This window comes from Hordeum vulgare, chromosome 2H, assembly GCF_904849725.1.
Source record: "Hordeum vulgare subsp. vulgare chromosome 2H, MorexV3_pseudomolecules_assembly, whole genome shotgun sequence".
Lineage (NCBI taxonomy): Eukaryota > Viridiplantae > Streptophyta > Magnoliopsida > Poales > Poaceae > Hordeum > Hordeum vulgare.
Window position 1 is genome coordinate 91,189,845 of NC_058519.1, and position 7,658 is coordinate 91,197,502.

Genomic DNA, 7,658 nt, shown 5'->3' on the forward strand with positions numbered 1-7,658 from the left:
ATCGCTTCCATGTGAAAACATGGGTTCCTTGTTATATCACCGTATTATTGCTATTTAATTTAATGCACATATATACTTGGTAAAAGGCGGAAGGCTTGGCTTTCTGGCTGTGTGTTTTGTTCCGCTTTTGCCCCCTTAGTTTTGGCTACTGGTGTTATTTTCCATAATTGAGCGCTTCTAACATGCTCGGGGTTGTTATGGGGACCCCCTTGATAATTCTTCTTAGTTTAAAACTGGTCTGGCAAGGCCCAACTTTGGTACTATTTGCATAATAACTAATGAACCGCATGGGGAGTAATTAACCTGAGGATAATTAATCAACCCCGGGCCAATGCTCCTCATAAGTGTTGGTCCAACCCAGACCACCATGCGGGGCCAACCCAGGGCAACTTGGGAGATCTCTATCAGGCCCCCGTGCGCGTAGCTTACCTGTCGTGTCCTGAGAATGAGATACTCGGCTCCTATCGGGTTCCTCGACACGTCGGGCAACCTTGCTGGACTTGTTTTACCTTTTATGAAATATCTTGTGCATCGGGGTTCCGGTGATGCTTTGGGCTATCTCAGAGTTGAGGTTTTCCACTAAGGAATTTGAGGAGATCACGAGTTTCGTGATCGGGGCTTTCTATGCAGCTTGTGGTAATTTGTGATGGACTAGTTGGAGAACCCCTGCAAGGTTGAATCTTTCGGAAAGCCGTGCCCGCGGTTATGAGACAAACTTGGAAACTTTGTTTAACATTCGGTTCTAGAAAAATTGAAGTAAATTTAATTAAAATATGCCAACTGTGTGCGTAACCGTGATTGTCTCTTCTCGTGAGTTCTGTATCGAGAAGAGGACATGGTGGGGTTATGTGTGATGTAAGTAGGTGATTGATACGTCTCCAATGTATCTACTTTTCCAAACTCTTTTGCCCTTGTTTTGGACTATAATTTGCATGATTTGAATGGAACTAACCTCGACTGACGCTGTTTTCACCAGAATTGCCTTGGTGTTATTTTTGTGCAGATCAAAGTTCTCCAAATATCCTGAAAATTTACAGGAAGCAGTTTTGGAAAATATCAAAAATACCTCCGCCAGAATCCACCTGAGGGGGTGGGCTAGTGGGCCACAAGCCCCTGCTCCGCCACCACCCCCTGGTGGCGGTGGGCAGGCTTGTGGGGCCCACAGGCACCTGCCGCCCCCCAACTCCAGCTCTATAAGTTGTCTTTCGTCCCAGAAAAAATAAAAAGAGAAGTTTTCGTCGCGTTTTCGATACGGAGGCGCCGCCGCCACCTGTTCTTCATCTGGAGGGCAGATCTGGAGTCCGTCTTGGGCTCCGGAGAGGGGAAATCGTCACCATCGTCATCATCAACCTTCTTCCCTCTCCAATTCCATGAAGTTATTCGTCGTTCGTGAGTAATCTATTCATAGGCTCGCTGGACGGTGATGAGTAGGATGAGATCTATCATGTAATCGAGTTAGTTTTCATAGGGATTGATCCCTAGTATCCACTATGTTCTAAGATTTGTTGTTGATACTACTTTGCCATGCTTAATGCTTGTCACTAGGGCCCGAGTGCCATGATTTCAGATCTGAAATTATTATGTTGTCACCAATATATGTGTGTTTTAGATCCGATCTTGCAAGTTGTAGTTACCTACTATGTGTTATGACCCGGCAACCCCGGAGTGACAATAACCGGAACCACTCCCGATGATGACCATAGTTTGAGGAGTTCATGTGTTCACCAAGTGCTAATGCGTTGGTCCGGTTCTTTATTAAAAGGAGAACCTTAATATCCCGTAGTTTCCTTTTGGACCCCGCTGCCACGGGAGGGATGGACAATAGATGTCATGCAAGTTCTTTTCCCTAAGCACGTATGACGACACACGGAATGCATGCCTACATCACATTGACGAACGGGAGCTAGCCACTTATCTCTGCGTGTTATAGTTGTTGCATGATGAATATCATCCAAACAAATCAACGACCCAATGCCTACGAGTTTGTCCTACTGTTGCTACTGTTGTTACTTGTCTTGCTCTGCTGCTACTATTGTTGCTACTGCTCTTACTTGTCTTGCTCTGCTGCTACAACTGTTGCTACTGCTGTTACTTGTGTTGCTCTGCTACTACTGTCGCTTGCTACTGTTGCTACTTGCTACTGCTGTCACTACTGTTGTTCCTTGCCACTGCTATTGCTCGTTACACTGCCGATACCTGCTACTTCGCTGTTACTACTTCGTTGTCACTATTGTGCTTGCAGATACTAATCTTTCAGGTGTGGTTGAATCTGACAAATTCAGCTGCTAATACTTGAGAGCATACTCTCACCTCCTGACTGGTGTACCTACAAATTGGGTCGAATACTCTACCCTCGAAAACTGTTGCGAACCCACGCGCTGGTGGGCCATCAACAACATTCTTCCAGTTTCATTGTCGGGGAGTGCTATCAGCATTCTTCTGGTGCCGTTGCAGGAGAAGGTTAGTTGTTATAAGCATTCGTCTAGCTAACACTAGAGATTGCGGGATCAGCCCTTTTCTGGAGCTATTGCCAGGGAAGCACAGCTCACGTCGGCATTTTTCTGGCGCCGTTGCCGGGGAGGTATTGCTATATTCCCTGAGTCACTTGGGATTTATATCTGTTGATCACTATGAAGAATCTGAAGGATCCGAAGACCAAAGTCTTGCCCTCAACTACGAGGGGAGGTAAGGAATTGCCATCTAGCTTTGCACTTGATTCACCTTCAGTTATGAGTAAGTTTGCGACTTCACCTCCTGCTAGAAATCTTGATTTGTCGCCTTTGCTTGATGATGCTTGTGATACTACTGCTAGAGATACTATGCTTGATACTGCTAGAGATGCTATGCTTGATACTATGCCTGATGATGCTATGCTTGATACTATGTCTGATGATACTATGCTTGATGCTATGCTTGATACTACTTTGCCTGATGATGCTAGAGATTCTACTATGCCTGATGATGCTATGCTTGATACTGTTAGAGATACTCCTTTGCCTGATGTTCCACTGGAAGCGTTCCTTGATGCTCATATTGCTAGAGTTACTGCCAATACTCGTAATGCTTCTGAAACTGTCGATGATGGGGTTATAGTCCTAGGGTAGGGTCATAGGCCTGCCCTGTAAGTCCTACCCAAGGACTACCCCTCATAAGAGACGAGGCCTTTAGTCAGTTCCGACTGAATTAAGGAGTCCCCATCATCCAGTCGGTAACAGGTCCTCGACCATCCAGTCGGAGACTAGCATTCGCAGAACATCCAACTAACCAACTGGATGCCGCTCGGAACATCGTAACCCCCCTGGAGGGAAACGGTCGTACGTTTCCCGGTGCATTTATTAGCATTTAGGACGTACGTTACCTCTAACGTATGCATTAAATCGCCACCACTCCACCCCTGTACCAGAACCGCTGTGGAGGGCAGCGCACTCTATATAAGCCACCCTCCCCCGCTGGTGAAGGGGTTGGCAACTCATTTGTATTCCATATTCCACTCGACAACAAGCTCCCAGAGCACTGAGACGTAGGGCTATTACCTCCACCGCAGAGGGGCCTGAACTCATACAACCTCGTCGTAGCTAAGGCTCTGCCCATCCTTTTCGTACCCTACACATCTACTGTTAGGCTTATACCCACGACAGTTGGCGCCCACCGTGGGGCAGGCATCTAAGCGACTTCCGGCGAGTTTGCGACTACTTCCTTTCGTTATGTCGTCCGGTGGAGACTCGAGCATGGGTCACCAGATCTTCTTCGGTGCTCTCTCCTTCATCGTCGACGACTCGGCGTGGCTTCGGGATGCGCCTCTTGACGTCGAGGCGCTTCCCCGTCGTGGGGCTACGCACTTCCGTGCCGGCGCCCGTGGAATTCTTCTTCTCGAGCAGTCGGCTCCGGTGTCGACCTACACCGTCGTCACGCGCCACAGCAAGCGGTCCCGCCGTCCGCGACTTCAGCGCTGGGTGCAACACGCCCGGGCGCGCCAGAACGCGTCTTCACAAGTGGCGGTTCTAGAGTCTGTTGTGGTTGCCCCGCTGTCCCAGCACTCGGTCTCGGTTCCGACTGAGTTTCCTTCCGAGTACGCGGGTCGTGGGCCTGCAGCAGAAGTACACATGGCCAACTCCCATGAAGATCCCCGTCAAGCTGGCCGGAACGAGCACGAGATCAGCGAAACGTCTGGCGTGCGTCGTCCGCCTCGCCGTTCTGCCAGTCGACACACTCGGCGGAGCAACACGGAGTTGTTCCGCACACCCCTCCTCAACTTGGCTGCAGCTGCCAAGATAGCTGATTCTCTCCAGCCGACTGATTCAGAGGCTGGTAGGGGAATCGAGCAGATCCGAGCCCTGTTGCACACGGCGCAGCAGCAGAATTCGGCAGTCTCCCAGTCGCATAACAGGATCCATAATGGTTCCGTTCATGCGAATACGCATCGGTTGGTTCACAGCCCTGGTTCCCATCAGCGGCACAGAGGAGGCAGCCGTTCCATAAATCATGAAGATCGCCGCTGTTCACGCACCCCTCCGCGGGGTGGGCCCTACGGGCCCCGACATCATGATGATCGGCGTTCAGTCGATGACGCTTACGACCCAAGGCCTGACGCAAGAGGGCGTATCGCTCAGCGAAGGGTCGACAGGGGCCGAGCCCACCACGATGGTTATGATATGGACCGTCCGAGTGGAAGCAGGACCATCGTGTCTGGTCCCGAGTGTTTCAGTCGAGCCATCCGTTCGGCTGACATCCCGCCAAACTTCAGATTGGCGACGGGAATCAGCAAGTTTACAGGAGAGTCCAAGCCAGAAACGTGGCTGGACGACTACCGAGTGGCAGTCCAGATCGGAGGAGGGGGCGACCATGTCGCCATGAAACACCTCCCTCTGATTCTCGACGGCTCGACGCGAGCGTGGCTGAACCAGTTGGCCCCCTCCAGCATCTACAGTTGCGCAGATCTGGCCCGAGTGTTCATCAAGACCTTCGAAGGGACGTGCAAGCACCCTGCAGGCCTCGTGGAGCTCCAGCATTGCGTCCAGAAGCAGAATGAGCCCCTGTGTGACTTCATTCAGCGTTGGACAACCCTCTACCACACGGTGGAGAACGTCACCGAGCATCAAGCAGTCTGCGCCTTCAAAGCAGGCGTGCGGTACAGAGATCTGTACCTAAAGTTCGGCCGAACAGGTGACATCTCCATGAGCAAGATGATGGAGATAGCAGCTCGCTATGCAAATGGCGAAGAAGAGGAACGCATCCAAAGCGGCAAGCACAAGACAGTCGGTGATGGAGACGGGAATAACACTCGAAAGCAGAAGCAGAAAGCTCCGTCCACCCCGCAGGCAGAAGCTGCAGCCGTGACCAATGCCAAGTTCAAGGGCAAAGGGAAGGCGCAGTTTACCCCCAAGAAGAAGCAGCTCAATAATCCCATCCTGGACCAGCCTTGTCCAGTTCATACGAAGATGGACGAAGAAGGCAACCCCATATATCCAAAGCATACCACTCGACAGTGTCGCCTCCTGATCCAGGGGTTCGATGAAGGACAACCGAGTGAAAAGGACAACGAACAGGATGAGGAGGATAAGGAGGATCCGTTCCCCCAAGTCCATGCAACTCTCATAATTTTTGCTGACGTCGAGAGCAAGAGTCGACTGAAGTTGGTGAATAGGGAGGTGAACATGGCCACCCCCACCAACCCCAAGTTCCTCAAATGGTCTCAGACTGCGATCACCTTCGACCAGTCGGATCATCCAGCACATGTACCCACCCCGGGGAGACAGGCTCTGGTCGTCGACCCGGTGGTGGAAGGAGTCCGACTGCGAACGCGTCTTCACAAGTGGCGGTTCTAGAGTCTGTTGTGGTTGCCCCGCTGTCCCAGCACTCGGTCTCGGTTCCGACTGAGTTTCCTTCCGAGTACGCGGGTCGCGGGCCTGCAGCAGAAGTACACATGGCCAACTCCCATGAAGATCCCCGTCAAGCTGGCCGGAACGAGCACGAGATCGGCGAAACGTCTGGCGTGCGTCGTCCGCCTCGCCGTTCTGCCAGTCGACACACTCGGCGGAGCAACACGGAGTTGTTCCGCACACCCCTCCTCAACTTGGCTGCAGCTGCCAAGATAGCTGATTCTCTCCAGCCGACTGATTCAGAGGCTGGTAGGGGAATCGAGCAGATCCGAGCCCTGTTGCACACGGCGCAGCAGCAGAATTCGGCAGTCTCCCAGTCGCATAACAGGATCCATAATGGTTCCGTTCATGCGAATACGCATCGGTCGGTTCACAGCCCTGGTTCCCATCAGCGGCACAGAGGAGGCAGCCGTTCCATAAATCATGAAGATCGCCGCTGTTCACGCACCCCTCCGCGGGGTGGGCCCTACGGGCCCCGACATCATGATGATCGGCGTTCAGTCGGTGACGCTTACGACCCAAGGCCTGACGCAAGAGGGCGTATCGCTCAGCGAAGGGTCGACAGGGGCCGAGCCCACCGCGATGGTTATGATATGGACCGTCCGAGTGGAAGCAGGACCATCGTGTCTGGTCCCGAGTGTTTCAGTCGAGCCATCCGTTCGGCTGACATCCCGCCAAACTTCAGATTGGCGACGGGAATCAGCAAGTTTACAGGAGAGTCCAAGCCAGAAACGTGGCTGGACGACTACCGAGTGGCAGTCCAGATCGGAGGAGGGGGCGACCATGTCGCCATGAAACACCTCCCTCTGATTCTCGACGGCTCGACGCGAGCGTGGCTGAACCAGTTGGCCCCCTCCAGCATCTACAGTTGCGCAGATCTGGCCCGAGTGTTCATCAAGACCTTCGAAGGGACGTGCAAGCACCCTGCAGGCCTCGTGGAGCTCCAGCATTGCGTCCAGAAGCAGAATGAGCCCCTGTGTGACTTCATTCAGCGTTGGACAACCCTCTACCACACGGTGGAGAACGTCACCGAGCATCAAGCAGTCTGCGCCTTCAAAGCAGGCGTGCGGTACAGAGATCTGTACCTAAAGTTCGGCCGAACAGGTGACATCTCCATGAGCAAGATGATGGAGATAGCAGCTCGCTATGCAAATGGCGAAGAAGAGGACCGCATCCAAAGCGGCAAGCACAAGACAGTCGGTGATGGAGACGGGAATAACACTCGAAAGCAGAAGCAGAAAGCTCCGTCCACCCCGCAGGCAGAAGCTGCAGCCGTGACCAATGCCAAGTTCAAGGGCAAAGGGAAGGCGCAGTTTACCCCCAAGAAGAAGCAGCTCAATAATCCCATCCTGGACCAGCCTTGTCCAGTTCATACGAAGATGGACGAAGAAGGCAACCCCATATATCCAAAGCATACCACTCGACAGTGTCGCCTCCTGATCCAGGGGTTCGATGAAGGACAACCGAGTGAAAAGGACAACGAACAGGATGAGGAGGATAAGGAGGATCCGTTCCCCCAAGTCCATGCAACTCTCATAATTTTTGCTGACGTCGAGAGCAAGAGTCGACTGAAGTTGGTGAATAGGGAGGTGAACATGGCCACCCCCACCAACCCCAAGTTCCTCAAATGGTCTCAGACTGCGATCACCTTCGACCAGTCGGATCATCCAGCACATGTACCCACCCCGGGGAGACAGGCTCTGGTCGTCGACCCGGTGGTGGAAGGAGTCCGACTGCGCAAAGTCCTCATGGACGGCGGCAGCGGCTTGAACATCATGT